The sequence below is a fragment of the Canis lupus genome, chromosome 1 (genome assembly GCF_048164855.1).
Source record: "Canis lupus baileyi chromosome 1, mCanLup2.hap1, whole genome shotgun sequence".
NCBI lineage: Eukaryota > Metazoa > Chordata > Mammalia > Carnivora > Canidae > Canis > Canis lupus.
This window is the reverse complement of record NC_132838.1, coordinates 7,784,638-7,804,333: the sequence shown is the minus strand read 5'-3', so window position 1 is coordinate 7,804,333 and position 19,696 is coordinate 7,784,638. Positions and strand designations below refer to the sequence as shown.

The window sequence follows — 19,696 nt, the reverse complement described above, 5'->3', positions numbered from 1 at the left end:
AATATCAGTGATTTTCAAAGTCTGGGGTTAGTGGAGGACAGAGGATAATAATAAAACAGTGAAAATAACCCCAGTGATGCTATAGTGAAGGATGCATGGCATCATACATTTGTCCAAACCCAATGGTTATCTAACCAGAAGAATGAAACCTGAAGTAAATTATGGATTTGGGGTGATGATGATGTGTCATTGTAGGTTCATCAGTTGTAGCAAATGTACCACGCTTGTTGGGGATGTTCACAATGGGGAGGAGGGCCATGCATATGTGGGAGCAGAGAATATAAAAGAAATCTCTGTCTTTCTCTCAATTTTGCAGGGGACTGCAAACTGCTCCAAAAATGTTTCTTAAAAAATTAAATGTCACAAAAACTATTCCCTCTCGAGAATTTCAAAATCAGTGATAGAATATTTTTGGTGAGACTATATATACATACTTATAAATACATGCAAAGATCACTGATCTAAAATTTAATTAAGAATTCATGTTAAACAGGATAATTTGTGAATGTTGATTTACTTCATTTTAATGAATATCTCAGATTATCTATATGCCTCTCCTTGAAACATTTTCTATTACTGGTAAAATATTACAATATAAATATAACTAAACTATTGTGCAAGATTACATGGATGAGTTTTAATTTTCATATGTTAAATGTGAATTCATTCATATTTTTCAATTATGCCTACAAAAGAGTGTGTGTATTTCTCCATTCCACTGGAATATTATGACCAGTTGTGTTTTTACAATGAGTTTAGTGTGGCATAAGATATGTACTAACATGCTATTTTATCCTTTCCTCTTCTGTTCTTTCTTTTTCCCAGTGAAACACTGAATTCTAAATGACCATCTGTCTAAAGAGCTTGTGTTGTAAAAAGAATTGATTTATTTACAAGGCACATCTTGGCAAATATTCTTAGATCTTATCTAAATTCTCAGGAAAACCAGAAACTCTTCATCATTCATAGGATCAAATGAAAGTTCTTCATATCACTTTGTGTCATCAACAAGGGGCATATAAAATATTTAACTATATGATAGAAGCCTAAAACCCATGTTGGTCAAATTCTTTAGGCAGCTGCATATGATAATATTAGAACAGTTCTAAATTGCCCTCCCAAAGTCACCACAATCTTAATTAAGGCAATTGCTTTAGGTAGCACACATACAGAGACACACTGATGCACGGACAATGCCAAACACACAATGGCCAAGGAATGAAATTACATGAAGAACACACTGAATTCACTTCTGCGGAATAAATATCTTTTTTAAAGGAAAATAATTGTACACTGATGTTAATCATACAAACCATATTTAAAAACTATTATTCCATTAACATTTGGATTGGACTCTGATAAAAAGGAAATCTAAAGCAATAGTGGGTTTGTGTTTTGGATCATTTCAGATACGGGACCCCTACTTTCTTTTACAAAGAAACACCAACCACGACAATATTCAGATACTAAATATATTTTTGTTTAAAATGTGTACTGTTTTAAGGTGATTCTGTAACATTTGATGATGTTATCGGTATTGAGAAATGCCCAGCTCTGCCATGTAGATTGGCCAATAAAAGGAGCTTCTTGTCTCTGTTCTGAAGGCTTCTGGTAGTGAGAGACCAAAAGGAAGGCCACTCTTGTGTGATGGCCAAATCTAGAAGGTTTTCAGAGGGCTGGGTGGGGAGCTGAGATGCACTGGTAACTGCTTCAGATGATGACTTAACCCTCAGTGTGCAATGACCTAAAAACAAGTCAGTCGACCAAAAGCAATTAGGTAATAATACCTGAGTCTTCGGGCAGCCCTGGTGGCGTAGCGGTTTAGCGCCGCCTGCAGCCCAGGGCATGATCCTGGAGACCCGGGATCGAGTCCCACATCAGGCTCTCTGTGTGGTGCCTGCTTCTCCCTCTGCCTGTGTCTCTGCCTCTCTCTCTCTCTCTCTCTGTCTCTATGAATAAATAAAATAAAATCTTTAAAAAAAAAAAAAAATACCTGAGTCTTCAACCAAAAGGGTTAATTAATTGGCAATACACTTGTTACCAGTCTTATCTTACTGAAGGAAGAAAGTTTGAATCAAAGTAATTTCTCCCTTGGGGCATAAAAAGGTAGATTAAAAGAGGAATAAATCACAGTTCTATCTTTTCCTTTATATTCATTGCACATAGTAAACAGTACTTTAGAAAAAACTATGTGTGTGTGTACATATATATATATATAAAACACTAACCTCTGTGTTTACAAATATCTTGTACATCTGTGAATTAAGTCATGTTAGGGATAATTAAAATATGCTATTCATTAATCAAATATTCCAGAAGCCATTTTCTAATAAACCATTATTAGGGAACTAATTTAGCAAAATTAGTTTTTTTCAGTTGGGACATCAACTTGGGAAAACTGAACTACCACCAAAACCTGGTAATAGGTCTTAGAATTGAAAAGAACAAGAAATTGTTCAGTTTTGCTTTTGCTTTTGTTTTTGGGCCTAATTGATACTTCTAAGAAATAAAAATAATAATCACTTTCGTATTTTTTTATTTTTGACTTTATGAAAATGATTTCTAAATTTTCATCTCCATTCTCACTGGAACATCTCATATCTATTCTCACACATTAATCTTACACAATTTAACCTCCTCCAGGACATTTTAACTGAGATGATCTATTCTACCATCAAAGTCAATGTGTTAGAAAGCCAATTTTTTTACCTGTGTGGGAATTATAATAACAATAAAAGGGATTATTAAATTTATATGTCATTTTATTACCTACATAAGACCATTTTGAGAATAGGCCATAATGCGAAACACACATTTATAACTTGGCAAGGGTCACATAGTGACACAACTAAAATATAAAGTTTCATCTCTTTTTAACATATACATTCATTCAACATATATTTACTGAGCACTAGGAAGTTTTGTTGACTCCGGGGATATAAGCATCACAATGAAACATTTCCTTCCTTGGTAGAGTTTATGTAACGTTTTGATATTGAATTAGCTTCCTAATTTGTCTCCTTGGCCTTTGTTCCCTTTACACATTCTCTTACACCATATTGACAGAATTGAATTTCTAAGGCTAACATAGATCATGTATTCCCCCACAATCCAATAATATAAATCGCTGTGTTATTAACCACAAATTAAAGTTCAACGGTTTTAGCTCAATATGTAGGACCTATGTTGATTTGTCTTCTATATTTCCAACAATCTTGTCTATTAATACTAGTGCATTCATTATTGTACCAAACTATCTTGTAAAATATTCCATGCATGCCTTGGTTGGTGTCAATCATCTTCATTAGCCTTCTCATTTACCTATGAGATACCTATCACCAAAGCTGAGCCCTTGACATCTGCAGTCTCGGTGAAGATCTAATTTTCTAATATATCATGGCAGTTATGAGTTGTATGATTTCTGGCATTTAACCATAGTATTATAATGATTATTCTTTTGTATGAGTATTGTGTCTCCTCAAATAGATAATTCAAAAAAGAGTTTTTACTATACTTTCAACATAATTTGTTATAAATTATGATTTTCTAAATAACAGTATAACAACACTTTAATTGAATAATTTACTGATTCATCAATCCTCCTATTCATTATGGCATGTGCTGGATTAAGAGCTAGCAGCTAGGTACAAATGGAAAACCAAACAAATGACTTAAAACGATAGCAAAAGTAACACTCAAAAAAAATGGTATAATGTTCACAGTGCTTATTGTTGCATATAACATTGAACTTTGCCGACATGTTTATTTTAATCTTATAGTAAACTAAATAAATCTTTAATAAATAGACGAGATCGGGTGCATTCAGGGTGGTATGGCTGTAGACATCTTTAATAAATAGAATTGTCTTTAAATCATATTATATGATTTTAATCAATAATTCATTTAATTCTTTTTGAAGAAACATAAACATAAATGTAATCATTGTATTGATAGTTATTCTTTTTTAAAAAAATATTAATATTTATTCTTGTTTGGTTATAGCCAAGACCTATCTTTATTTTCTCTCTATATCCATCAACAATTTGCCTAAAATGAAAAAAAATATCAAAATGTAAAAGAAAGATATGAAGTTATATACTCAGGAGAAATTCAGGATATGACAGACAAAACAATGCAATTATGAAAAGGAAAATAATTTAGCAGAAATCCAATAAAACCTCAGTAGTCATTTTTGAATTAACTTGGGAATGCTATCAGGTAGAGAAGGAAACATTAGTATTTAGTAGTTATATTAAAATTCATTCAGCAATAAAAAGAACATGCCTTAAGCAAATCAAAAAGAGAAAACTAATAACTTTGAGTCAATTAGAGTAATTAGACGACACTAGGAAGACAATAAGAGGAGTCTAAATGGCCTACCTTCTCCCAGACTGAACAAACTCAAATCCGTATTTTTGTTTATAAAACTCTTCTCTCCTTTACGTTATCTTTTCATCTCTTACCCTTAAATTTTAAAATATTATATAGTTGTAAATTGCAACTTACTATTTCTTTTCAGTGACGTTCCCTGACATATTTATTAGATCAATTTATTACATATGTCTAAGTACCACTAAGGTAAAGGAGAAAGCACATCATCACACATTTGTTGAATGCCTCCTATGAAGAATACTGTTATGACTAGTCTTGCATGCAATTCAAAGATCATAATTCAAGTAATGGAAGTTTAAGTATACCAAATAATACCAACATTTGACAAATATAAAAGCAAATATTGTGTATGAATCTGTCATATCATTTAAGTACAATGTAAATAAAACAAACACTAAGAGCAAACAGTGAATTTATGCATTGAAATTAATAGATGAAACATGGAATAAGATGACAAATCAAATTATGAAAATGTGATAAAATCAACCCTTGCCCAAAAAAAACCCACAATGAGAGTAAGTTGTTGATTACGTGATAGGAAAAATCCAACATTTGTTCTTCCCAATATGATGGATCTTTAAAAAAGCTAATAAATAATTTGGAAGTACAAGGATTAGGAGACTTTTGTCAAGCAAATGGACAAACAACAAGCAGAAGACATTGTATGACCACGAAACAACAGAGAAACCAACGACTTTATACAGATAAGCATGCAATCTAAAACAAAGATCCAGCATTTATTTCATGAAGTAAAAAAAAATAAAACTATGAATCAAAAAATCATAGAAACTACAGGAGAAATAGGATGACATACTACAAGAATAAAAGGCTTTAAATGTCTTATCCTAGGGCACAATTCATAGATGTAATAAAGTGATCCACCTCCAAAATAGAGAATATACTTGTCAGCTGCTTGTCAGAATATTGAAAAATTGACTATTTTGAAATCACAAAGATAATAATGGGAAAAGAGCGATAGGTATATGGGAAATTAAAACTAGGAAGTAAATATTTAGTTAAATAATATAAGCATTCAGTTGAGAAATCTAGACAACTATGAATGTTTTTCTTTGGAAATATATATTACTGTAATTCACCACCAGGTCTCCATAAAACTTATTAAAAATAAACTGTAAGAAAGACTTATATATGTCTCATGAAATTTATCAAACAAGTATCCAGGCTAAATATCTTAAGAAGAAATTATTTCAAATTGTCAGACTGCTTTAATTTGCAAATTCATTTAACTCATATAAAGTGCTGAGAGAGTGACCAATGGTTCCATTTTTGTAATAAAGCCAATACTACAATAATAAAACAATAAATATGATAAAACTCAAATACTTTAGAAATTCACAACTAGAAATATAAAGATTTTTCTAGGTAATATATTAGCAATAAAAACTTCAGATCATTGTAAGGCCAATTAGGTATTTTCTTACATATAAAGACAAGAAATAAATGCTACAACATGTAAGATTTCAGTCCATTACCTGAATCCATGTGGGGGGAGGGGGGCGCATTTGTTATTTAGCTAGTATCTGTGGCAATATTAGGCACTTTTAGAAAAAAATATGCTACCAAAATCCTTGAAGTAGATAAATTCCAGATTTAGTAGAGATTATTTTACTTTTTAATGTATTCATACCTACATCCAGAAATATTTACATAAAATACTAAATTTAACAAGTACACTTTTTTTTCTGCAAATACATTCCCCTCTCCCTTTTTATTGGCTCTGTTCTCCTTGTTTTTCATCTATTCTGTACAGAAAAACCATCCTCACATATCTCCTATATTAATACACTAGGGTGCATTTTTCCATATTTTTTCTCTGTTTATGTAAACTTGTATAGACAAATATGCATATCATATGTATGGACCTTTCAGTGATAGTTTGTTTTATAAAAAAGGGGTGGTTTTTATGCTTTTTCTTCTTAGCAAAACCTCATAGAAATTCCTGTTAGTTAGCTTGTCAGTGATAACTTGCTCCCTTTAAGGACTTTGTTGCTGATGGCAAATTCTGAGAGTACTTTTCAGAATTTCTTTTTGTGTTTTCACTTCCAGCAGTTATACTGTGATGCTCCTTATTTTAGTTTTCTTTGTATTTATACAGCTTAGGATTTGGGGCATTTCTGCATTTGTTATTTGATGTCTCTTAATCAATTTTGTAAATTCTCAGACATTGTTTCTTCAAATATTAGTAATTTTCTATTACTTTTCTCCTTTCCTTCTTAAATTTCATGTTTCCTAAAAAAAAAAAAAAAAAAAATCATCTTTTATTTTCCCTTAAGCACTGCAATTTGGTTATTTTCTCTTCACCTGTCTTCTATTTCTCTAGTCTTGTCATTCTTATTGATGATGAGCCTTGTTTTTTAAGAAGTTTGCCAGATAACAAAGCCAATTATGTAGAACCCCATGGGTCATTTCCTAATATCAGGGTTTCTTTCCTTAATTTCCCCTCATATGGTCTTGTATTGGCATGCTTTGTTATTTTTGAATGAATGCCAACTATTTTGTCCAGAAAACAGTGGAGATTCTCAATGAGAATATTACCTCCTGCCAGAAAAGCATTACCACTTTGCATTCTCTCATGATTGTTCTAGGATTAAGATATCTAAAATCCTGGTGAACTAAATAGCTCAGTGTATCCCATTTGATTATTTATTTCTTTATTTGATTCTTTTATAAGAAAATTTCTTTGTTTTCTACTTTTTTCTACTTTTCTACTTTTCTTTTGTTTTCTACTTTTTAGTTGTTTCCAAAGGGACATTAATCTTTCACAAGCAAATACATCATAGCCAAAAGTAGATGATCTTTAATTTTGTAAAGTACTATTCCTATCTGTTAGATTAGTAGATAGTAAATAATGTGAAAATGTGTAACTGAACTTTCTCCTTACTCGTGATGATAGTATGTAAATTGGTAAGAACCTTTTCTAGTATATTTTGATAATATATTTGAAAATCAGAACTATACACAATATTTTAACTAACAACTGCCTTCTTTTTCTATGGGAATCTATACTTTGGGAATCTATACTTAAAAATTACTCAAAGAAAGTTATATGTAAAGAATTACAAAGTTATATGTAAAGAATTTTATGTGGCTACAAAGTCATATGTAAAGAATTTTATGTGGCTATTGGCATAAATATTGATTGATAGATGTCTGTGTAATTACACAATAGATGATTAGAAAGAATGTTTAATATATAATACTAAGTATAAAATTAAATCTTTGGCTTATTTTGACAATATCTAACTTACACAAAATACACACACTTAATTGGGTAGAATATATTGAGATTATTTTTATAAGTATAAAAGATCTAAAATACAGTTTCTCAGGCTATGCAATTTAAAAAATATATTTAATAATATGGATTCAAAAACATGAATTTAATTATGTTAGGCAGAGTTTTGATATTCTGCTATAAAAGTCTGAAGCAAAAAGGCATTGTTAACATTTAAAGGCTCCTCAACACTGAAATTTCCTTTTGCTTTAAAATATTACTGCTACTATATATGCTCAATAATTCTATAGCAGAAGCTCAGATTTCCCTGTCTTTTACATATTGCCAGTGGTTCATTAAGCAAATCTATCATTTCTAAAGATTTGAATGAATTAAAGAAGTCATGGTTTAAAATGAATGGCTCAGTCATATATTCCATTTTCAGTTTTTCTCTCCTTTTGTTATTATTAATTGTAAAATATTAGCACTTTGTTTTGAGGTCATAAAAGTCAAGACTAACACAAGAGAGAAGCTTCCAACAGAGATGATGACCCAATCAGATGCCTCTCTGCTCAGCTTGAAGCTTTTTTAGCTGCAAAAGTAAAATGAATCAACCATAGAATTTACCCAACAAGCTAATAGCTACACTGTAGTGGCTAGATCATGATATCTCTGTGTCATTAAATTTTGAATGTTAAATAACGTTATAAAATAGGTAGATGCAAAAATTGTAAATATAAAATAAAATATAGTAATAACAAAGAAAATAAAAAATGAAGTTGCCTAATTTGGTAATTTACAGTTTACTTTGAGTTTTCAAGATTATATTATATATCATGGATAAGAAGATATTTATGCATGAGCTTTTTTTGAGGGGAATGCATCTTATTCTAAAAAGGGTTAGAAGTGTAAAAATCACTTTAATCACTTTTATAAAGGACTTCTTTGCCTTCTCATTAAAATATATCTGTATTATTTCATCATTTTACAGGTCCATGTTAAATTGACATAGTTTTCGCTTGGAATAAATCAATATTGATTTAAAGTTAAGACATCTGGGAATTTTCCATTTGTATAGATGCATTTATTTTCTTAAAATGCCCCTCTTCTTATTTTCAATCACCCTGAATGTTTCATTTTACTTTCAACCAAATTAACAAATCAGAAAAAAAGAAATGTTAAATGCCAATAATATTAGATTATCAGAAAAATTTAAGCTACAGGATTACATATTATATGTACTATAGTTAAGTATCTCTAAGTTATTATACTGTGTTTTTTGAATTGGTGTATTTTATTCGTTGTTTTTCACATAAAAATTTACATATTTTACATAGAAGTTTTTCACCAACATTGAATTTAAATAATTATTTGTTCCTGTAATCAAAGTATTGGTTAGAGTTAATTCATACATACTAAGGCACATAATTTAACAACCCTTCTCCAGACCACACAATATTAAATTCCTTTAAGAATAATAAAAGTAAAGCAGGGGCACCTAGGTGGCTCAGTGGTTGAGCATCTGCCTTCAGCTCAGGTCCTGATCCTGAGGTCCTGGGATCGAGTCCCACATTGGGCTCCTCGCAAGGAGCCTGCTTCTCCCTCTGCCTGTGTCTCTGCCTCTCATGAATAAATAAATAAAATCTTAAAAAAAGCAAAGGTAAACCAAACTAGTAAAATGTATGGAAATCTTACATTTAAAACTTTAATGCAAGTTGATAAATTGTCTGTTTAAAGTTAAGGCTGATTAATGATGGGGGCATGCCGAAAAAATACAAGAGCCAACTGAAAGGTCTTCCTATGGGGAAAGCTAGAAAAACTGAGGAAGCAGTATTGAATGACAACTCAAAGTATGAAATAAAGATTCATGAGTCCATACTGATATAAGTAGATGATTGAATAAATAAATAAATGAGAAAGAGTGAGCAAATCTTCTATGCAGTTGTCCAAGGAATTCCATGAAGAAGTCCAAAGAATTTGTATAGATGTTCCTTTGTTAGGAAGGTAGAGGAATACCTCTAATTCCTTAAATGTGGGCTGTGCCTGGTGACCTCCTTCCAAGGAATATGGTGTAGGAAGGGAGGAAAAAATAGAGTAATTTTATAGTGAAGAAATATGACCAATACTACCTCAGTCAGATGAGAGAGTTTAACATCAACAGGGTGGTCATGTTGATTGCCTGTATGTTCCCTCAGTATGATGCAGAGATTTGTACTTTCCTCCTTGTTATCTTCTCCAAACCCCATTATGCCAATATAATCAGGAGGCAAACCAGATGAGTTCTAATTGAGGTGCATTCTGCGAAATGCCTGATTGCTACTCCTCAAGATTGTCAAGGTTCTCAGGGACAAGGGAATTTTGAGAAACTGTTACAGTCAAGAGACATGAAAACATGATGTCTTGTTCAGGATCCTAAAACAGAAAATAGACATTGTGTAAAAACAAGGAAACCAAGATAGAGTAGGAACATTAGTTAATAATAATCAGTATCAGTAGGAACATTAGTTAATAATAATCAGTATTTGTCCTAAAATGTGACAAATATACCATAATAACATTAAGATGTTTGTGTGTTGCACAAGAGCTCTATATTAATCACAGCTTTTCTTTAAATCATTATGTGGTAGGTTTGTTTAGAAGGTGTTTTCTTGTCTACTAATTCATTTAATCCTCACAAGAATTCTATGGTATGGATATTACTCAATTTCCCTTTGGATAGAAAACTAAGGCTTAGAAAAGTTTTGCATCCTTCTTAACATCTCACAAGTACTATGTTGCAGAAAAAGGACTTGAATCCATATGAGTTTTGTAAATCCTTTCTGCAGTCACCTAAATCATAAAATGCCCCTACCATTGAGATGTTGGATTATTCAACAATATCTTTAAACATTTGTTAAAATTCCTCAGTGATATGTGCAGTATTATGTATTGGAATATATATTGCAATGAATTTTAACAAGGTATAATTCGGTTTCTGAAGATGAATATGTGGTTTAGAGGTTAAGTAGGTATCAGAGCAATTTTCTAGATTCAAATACCACTGTAACATTTAGTAGCTGAATGATCTGGCCAGGTTCTCTGTGGCTTTACTCTCCTCTGTAAAACTGGAACCATGCTACAGTATATATTTCAAAGGATTGCTAAGGGAATTAAATGTTATATATGTAAAGTGTTTACAATTCCAAGCTCATAATAAGTGTCCATATTGCTATTTTTTATAAAAATGCTTTAAATAAGACACTTACTAACCGGTCATCAGATAATTAATGTGGGCACATTTAAGGCTATCAATCTGGAAATCTTGTTAAAGGATCATTTAGACAATACAACAGATAAAATAAATGTGATGAAGAAGCAATTATGAAATTAAACAGTCCAAAATATAGTGTGATGGCATATGCCAGGTTTTGCCTCATGAATCAAACATAGCTCTTGCTATTCTATAGGGAATGACCAAGAGCCCTTTGATTTCTTATTGAAGTAAATACCCTTACTGAAGTCTTGAAACAATTCTATAGAGTAAAATTTTGAGTGTTACCTTCTTTCTTTCAAAATTATTTAATATTCAATATTGCCTTATAGTTGACCATCTGTTATTTTCAATAAAATGGTTTCCAAAAGATTTTAAGACTCTCACAGATGGTTTGCATTTACTTCATTAAATTCTACTGGTAGCTGCACTTTTTATTCCAGCTACTTTACGTGCCATTACATAGACATTTTGGACAAAAAATGTTAGACATTTAACAGATATACTCTGTTCCACAACAGGATCCAGGCATCCTTACTGAGATGTTTCCATCATAACCAGGTGTATGTAGTCATGTACAAGTGATTTTTTTCTATGAAATATATTTCCAAAGTGGGATTTATAAAGCAAATCTAACATGAATTATCACTTCGATAAAACTATGCCTGATTACTTTACAAGCATGACAGCTATTCATACTTTTATCATCAGTTTATAAGACAGTTTTTCTTTTCTCCTGTTGGGTTCTTCTATTTCCACCCCTCCTATCCTACTATCCAAATACAAGGGGTAGAAATGATCACTTACACTTTTCCTTGAATCTGTATGTTATGGATTACTAGTCAGGTTATTTCCTTGTTTTATGAACCCTCTGATTTACCTGTTTTCTGATTGACACTATCCTTTACTTCTAGTTTTTCTTATTTTATTAAAAATTTCTCTTCCTTCTCTTTCTTCTTTTTTTCTTTTTAGAGATTTATTTATTTATTTATTTATTTATTTATTTATTTATTTAGGAAAGAGAGTGCATGCATGTGCACGAGAGAGTGGGGGGAGGGTGGAGAGGGTGATAATCTCAAGCAGACTCTCCTCTGACTGGGGAGCTCAATGCAGGACTCAATTTTATGACTGTAATCATAACCTAAGCCAAAACCAAGAGTCAAATACTCAACCGTCTGAGCCACCCAGTTGCCTCTTCTCTTCCTTATTTCTGTCTTATTCTTATCAGCTTATTGAAGTCTATATATACATATAGACTTCATATAGATATAAAAGTTTTGCATCTTTTTATATATTTTTATATGTAATTATATATATATGTGTGTGTGTATATATATATATATATATTACAAATAGTAAACCATTTGTCTACAACTTTGCTCATACATTACATTTTTACCTGGTATAAATTTGCCATTTGATGTTGAATATAGTATCTTCCATAAAACTGAAATAAATATTTACTGCTTATATCCACAAATCTGTAAATTTCGAATTTTCTTTCTTGCTGTATAAACATTCTGTACACTTGGAAGTATTTTACTTTTATCATATTCTACCTTGAATTTACTTTGATATATGCTCTGAAGTTAGAATTTCACTTTATTTTCCTCTGGGAAGCCAATTTTATCTGTACTATTTAAGCTATTATTATTTAATAAGCTATTATTTAATCCCATATAATATCTTATGTAAAATTATCTATTATTATTTAATCCCATATAACGTCTTATATAAAATCATCATATAATAATGGGATACATTTCTACATTCTATCATGTTTTTTCAGTGATTTAAAATATAGTTTCATCTACTAGAATGAAACCTTCCTTATATTTTCTCATTGGTTTGAGTAGGATTGTAATTCTTTTTTTTTTTTAATTTTTATTTATTTATGATAGTCACAGAGAGAGAGAGAGAGAGAGAGAAAGGGGCAGAGATACAGGCAAAGGGAGAAGCAGGCTCCATGCACCGGGAGCCCGATATGGGATTCGATCCTGGGTCTCCAGGATCGCGCCCTGGGCCAAAGGCAGGCGCCAAACCGCTGCGCCACCCAGGGATCCCAGGATTGTAATTCTTATAGTAAGTTACTTAACTTCTCTGCTTCAGTGTACTCCTCTGTAAAATGGAAGTAATAATAGCAGTTACCTCAAGAGATATTTTGAGGATTATATAAAATCATACATAAAAGTGGTGTTAGCAGTATCCAACACCAGTTAAGTACTAATTTCTTAAAAATACATTATTGAAGCTTTACCTTTACCACCTTTTATTGGTGACTATCAGTGAATTTTGTGTAGCTTTCACCATTTAACCATTTTATGCTTATGCTCTCATATTTGAGAAATAGGATTAAATCTTATTTTTTATTTAATCAAAATATCTACTTATTTTACTATCCATTTATTTTTTCTAAATTAAATATTGGAAACCATAACATTTCACCTGAGTACTGATTGGGTTACCATCCACTTTTTATTTTTATTTTATTTTTTTTTTACCATCCACTTTTTAAACATAATTTAACACATTTTCTTTGTATCCAAAAATATGGCTAATATTTTGTTTTGCAATTTTCCCCTACATTTTAGTTAATTTATATATTATATGCTCATAGGGCAAAGAGGTTTTGCCCTACACACCTCTCTCCTGTTAATAGCTAGCAGAGATAACACACTAACATCCCCTCCATATAGCTGTTTAAAAAGTATAGAGAAATGTATCAAGGGCTATTTGAAAACAATAAAGTGTTATATGCCACTGAAGAGATAAAGAATGAAAGTGTTCTAAATCTTCTTTTTCTAGTGCTTAAAGTGCTATTCTGTTTTATTTATAAAATTTTCCCTTAACGAATGTGAGATACAATATATGTTGTGTTGTAAATACTACCCATATCTAGTGATGAAAACCAATTATACTAGTTAAATACTTAGCTATTGAAGGTTAGATATGTGTGCAAAGATATTTTAAAATGCAGATTATGAGAACATTGATATGCTTAAGAGATGGTTTTACTTTGTGAGTGTGTGTGTGTGTGTGTGTGTGAGCATTTCACACATTCCTTGTGTTAATTGCAGGGCTTTGAGAAGGTGACAGTGTTAGAATCCACAGCAATTAAGTTGACTGGATAAGCTCCCGGTTAAAAGGAATAAGAAAAAATAGCTCATTGAAAACAATTCAGAAACAGTCAAATTAACTAGAAATTTGCACATGAAAAGGAACACATATCTGTTCAGAGTACTTAAAGCAATATGTTTTATCCTCATTTCAATAAAATAAAATAGTTTCATGTGATATCTGTGACTATGTAAGGACTAGGGATCTCTCAGAAATATTGCTCTAAAATGTGTACTGAACAGAGTAAGATGCAGAGTACCAGTTTGTGCCATTACCATAAAAAAAAAAAAAAAGCTACATACCAAATCATGAAATGACCATGAACTAAAAGGATCTCCTGGAAAAAGTTATCCTCTAAATAGCTCAGTAATGGCATATATTTGGAGGATACAGCAGAAAGACTTGGAGAAAAATCCTGTTCTAGATTTTTACCTGGCAAGTCTCATATTCTTCATTCCGAGAGGACGTGAAGGAAAGCATGGCCTAGTGACTCCATTACTCTGAGCTGGATTTTTATTGTTGTCACTCCTTGGTGGGCTCCAGGTTGAACATAAATCATAAAAGGGTCTCAATGAGTTGGTGAGAAAACAGATTTTCCAGCAGTATTTATTGCCATTCTGGTACTATGGAAATTGTGTGCACGTCATAGCAGATGGAATGGCTCTGCAGAGATTAGAAGACACAGGAAAGTGATATATAATAAATTTTATAGGCATTTCCTTCTATAGATTTGAGACTCACCTTTGAGACTCGTTTGATTTCTTCCATAACATTTTGTCTTAAGAAACATTTTTTTTAGGAAAATGCAAAGTAAATAGAAATTAAGCTGTCACAGATTATGACTTTTCAGAATTTCATACAATTGAATACATATAGATTTATAGGTCATTTCCAGACTATTGTTAAGTCACCTTTACCTCCACCCAAAGGATTTCTGAATCTCAGTCCATTAAAAATACTGCCTATATTTCATCTTTATTGGTTTTGCAGTTTGGGTCCCTATTTGAAATCACATGCTTTAACATGATGCATGTTAGGACCGTCATGTGATAAAAATTACTATCAGAAGGAGTCAGGAAAAGTCATGCAAGCTCTGAACAGAAGATCAAAGGGAGGAGACAAGTTAAAACTAAGCTTGATTTTTATTTTCAGGCATACTTGAAAACCAAAGATAAAGGCAGCAACACAGCAATGATGACTCTGTGTCAGCCTCATCTAATATAAAGACCAGCTGTAACACATAGGTCATGGCATCTACTTTATATAAGGTTCATTAATGGCAATAATATGCTGCATTTTTTTGAAAAAAAAAAAAAGAGCAACAAACTTAATTAGATGTTGGAAAACTGAGCTTATAGGTATGCTTGTAATTCCTGGTTCTGCAAATGATTTATATGATGTAAATGATGTATAAGAAATCGTATAGAACTTCATTTTATTGATAAAAAATTAGCCAATTTCATAAAGTTTTGAGCATTGTATTAGTTTCCTATGGCTTGTGTGCTAAGTTACAAACCAGGTAGTTTAAATACCAGACATAAAGAACTTACAGATAGGAGAAATGCCTACAACAGGTCTGCAGTGGTTTAAGGGTGAGAGGGAATGCAGTAGGCAGGACTGGTGAGAGGAAAGGAATAGATGAGCCCTGGTAGAAAAGAATTAGGTTGGTGAAAACAGGGAAGGAGATTTTCTAGAAAGATGGAAGTGAGTGTGTGTTGTGTGTGTGTGTGTGCGCGTGTGTGAGGGAGAGGGAGAGAGAGAGAGAGAGAGAGAGAATGAGGGAGCTTGTCAAGAACAGAGTATTTGAGGAACTGAGTAGTGATTTGTGAACCCTACAACATGGGGACCAAACTATGAATAGCCTTTTAAGCAAGCCTCAGACAGCAGACCTCAACTATGGCTTTTGGTCAGCAGCAGCACTCAGGAACTTTAAATACATCTGGGGTCTAGATCCTCCATCAGATTGGCTTGCTATATATTGAACTGTAATCATGGGTAGTGATAACATTAATACCATTTTATTTTAATATATATTCAGGCTGAAAAGCACTTTGAATTTCCAGAGACTTCTAAGTTCCATCAAGTACTATAGAAAACTAATGAATGATTTTAAAGGCTCCAGATAGGACAGTTAAATTTCTACTTTAGAAAGATAAATATGGTGGGTGGTTCAGTGATTGAGCATCTGCCTTTGGTTCAGGTCATGATCCCGGGGTCCTGGGATTGAGTCCTGCATTAAGCTCCCTACAGGAAGCCTGCTTCTCCCTCTGCCTATGTCTCTGCCTCTCTCTGTGTATCTCTCATGAATAGATCAATGAAATCTTAAAAATAAAAAAAAAGATAAAAAATGGCAATTGCTAGATGTTAAGTTGGATTCCCCAAGATCAAAAATATGAAGAATGGGAAAGAATCTGTCATTTTAAAACAGAAATTAAAAAAAAAATCAGAAATTACAAGGCCTGAGTTAAGGTAATGGCATTTTCATCCCTAAATGGAGCTATGGATGCATGAATAAATGAGGGTTAATGAATAAAAATAAATTTTGAGTGACACTTTGGGGATGAATTTACAGGGCATAGCCTTCCCCATGTGTAATAGTTCTTTACATTTATATCCTCAGCTCTGACTTCCCAATAAATATATATCTACATGACTCTGCAATTGGATGTTGTATAGATATTTTAAATTTCACATAGTGAAAAAAAGATCCTTATTTTTTTTAAGATTTTACTTATTTATTCATGAGAGAGAGAGAGGGGCAGAGACACAGGCAGAGGAAGAAGCAGGCTCCACCCAGGGAGCCCAATGCAGGACTCGATCCTGGGACTCGACCCTGGGACTCGACCCTGGGACTCCAGGGTCATACCCTGGGCTGAAGGCAGGCACTAAACTGTTGAGCCACCCAGGGATCCCCAAAGATCCTTATTAATTACTACTCTTTTCCCACTATCTATCTTACCCATTGTATTTATAGCACATTTGTTCCTCCATTTGTTCTAGGAGAATATTTTGGAATTATCTTTATCACACTCCCTTTTCTTCCACCCCACAATTGAACCAGCAACAAATCCTGGACTATCTACCTTCATACTATTTTCAGAATGTCATCACTCCTCAAAACTTCCACTATGGCACCGTGGTTCACACCACTAATGTGTCTTAATTGATTCGTTACAATAGATCCTTAATAGATCCTGTGGACTTTGCCTTTCTTCTACAAGATTCAGAATGTAAGTAAGGTTTTGTCACTTTTCTGCTCAAAATATTCCAATGGCCACTCATTCCTTTCATAGTAAAAGCTAGGTCCTTATCAACTAATACAACTTTTATGTTTTCTGGAAACCAAAGTCCAGAATAGTATCCACAAACATGTTTGTTACTCTAATCAAATGTAAGGAAAAATAAGTAGAATTTCTGTAATCTTCATATCTCTAAACCATGATGGTAAAGATGACTTGAGGTTTGTGGATATTTATGAATTTAAGGATTAGCTGACATTTGGGCATACGTGCATACATTTAAATAGATAATAGAAACACATTCACTTATGTCCTACATCTTTTAAGCTGCTAACTCTGCAAATTGATGAGAATAAACATAAGTAAAATTACCCATCATGTAGGATTTAAGTCTTTGAAGATAATAAATGGGAATACATTTTACTGTGAATCATAGCAATTTACTATTAAGAAATTACTAATAAACAATAATAATAATTACTCCTAAGATGTAATTTTTAGGATCAGATCTTCACTATTATTCTAAATTAGAGTCAATGAACATTTTACAATTTTATCGTGTTAATTATTTTAACATGTAGTAATATTTTATGGAGTAAGATGGAGACATTAAAAAAATAATTGAGGATTTTATCCATTAAATCATTCTTTTATTTACAGCCATAAAAATCATTGATTTAATGTTAGATCACTCACTCTCTCAAGTACAAAGATGCTGTAAAATATCGAACTCTGACAAATGTCTAGAAAAATATTGAATAAAGAAGGCAAAAGGTTTACTGAAAATCTTTGTTTATAGTCAAGGGAAACAGACATTTGTACTTTCCATTTTATGTTTTTCCAGGGATAAAATATTTAGTGTAGCAGCATAAGCTATATTCTTAGAAAGCTAGAGCTATCATGGCTAAAATGGCTTAGAGCTCTAAATATTTTAGGGTATGCTTAAAGGGATTAATTTGGAGTAGTTTTCCTCCCTGTTGTAAAATATTATTAGACAGCTGAGAAGACAGAAATGACAATTTTGAGAAGAAAAATTGTACTTGGTTGTGAAAACTAAAAACAACTGATAAATTCCTCTGCCATACAATTAATACAAATGATTATATTGATTAATGCATTCACTATTTCAATTCCTAAATGAAATAATAGGACACTCCTGGTTAGGTTCTGTGCTATAAGCTGCTGAGGAAATATTAATATGGTTGACACATCTCTACATTCATACAAATTATAGCATAGGATGAGAGAGAAAACGTATAGTGTGCTGTGTGGATGAGGAGAGGGTTTCTGACTGTAAATTACTGAAAAAGGAGAAACAGGGAAAAGTTCAGGTAAAAGGGTCAATATCTAAGGCCTTAATAATGAGTCCTTGATTGAGGACTCAGAAAACATTGAACCTGCATAGAGAGTAGAGAATGAATGGTAAGTCAGAACCAAGGCTATGAGAAAGGTAAGTTATGAAAGTTTTAGGACATAGTGCTAGGAATCTTGATTATTTTTTCAGGATAATGGGAAACCAATGAAGGATTTTATGATTCATAGTTTTAGAAGATTTTCTATTTTGTCAAGGACACCATAGTGGGATACAGGGGCCAGAATGGAGAAGAGGCAGGGCTAAAGCATGGAGGTATTTACTGGGCTGAGATTGGATTGGGAAAAACCTGATAATAGTGGAGGCAGTAAGACTGAGAGATGTGAGTGGATTTATGTTGCATCTTACATTACCTCAGCAAGTGTATGTGGAAGTAAGTACTCCATCTTTCTCTATAGAGCTCTATGATCTTTTAACCATATAACAGTATGCTGAGGAAAGTAAAACACACACATATTTTGAGGGCTATAGTATATAAGACATGAGCTGACCTTGACCTCTGTGGAAACAAAGTATTCATGAGCCTTCTATTAGGGGATAAATGGTGGGGGCAAATAAGGATTAGGTAATAAATGGAGTCCTTGTGTTGATCTAATGATGGACAGGCACACCTATCCATCCAATGGTGGTTCTAATGTAATGGTTCACAGAGATGTTGTCTCAGTATATTAGTAAACACCAGAAATTGCTTCTGAGTAAAGTCTCATTCAGAGGTGGTCCTGAAAGAAAGGTAAAGGGAAATTTTCCTAATGGGCAGAGATTCAGGCAGTGTACTTGGTCATCTGTTTTGGATGGGCAAAGATGAATGGCTTGTCCAGTTGGTCAGGGACCGGGGAGGAGCAAGCTTAGAATGTTCTAATCTCCAAGGGTGCAGAGGCATGTATTGCTTTAAGGATCACTGGACAAACTTTTTTTTTTTTTTTACCTTAGCACAATTTCTTAAAACTGATCTGCCTGGAAATACTCTTGTTGCCAAAGGCATCATGCTCATTCTGCATTCCCACTCTCCTTTTCATGAGCATCCTTCTACTTTAAATTAGATGGGCATATTCCTCATGCCTCCCAACTTTTATTATGGAGCATTGACAGAG

At 32.6% G+C, this 19,696-nt stretch overlaps 1 long non-coding RNA gene across 3 annotated transcripts in view; it reads right to left on the bottom strand.

Moving 5' to 3' along the window:
* Positions 1–1,498: 1,498 nt before the first annotated feature.
* The window catches only part of LOC140611071 (uncharacterized), a 42,738-nt gene continuing 24,540 nt past the window's right edge, over positions 1,499–19,696 (bottom strand). For 2 of the 3 annotated variants that reach the window (XR_012012436.1, XR_012012465.1), the window contains exons 2-3: positions 14,427–14,657; positions 9,359–10,039 (exon numbers count right to left, since the gene is read on the bottom strand). This is a non-coding gene — a long non-coding RNA (uncharacterized lncRNA). Of the gene's footprint in view, positions 1,745–9,358; positions 10,040–14,426; positions 14,658–19,696 lie in introns of those variants that run through there. The other variant, XR_012012448.1, reaches the window with a different exon arrangement.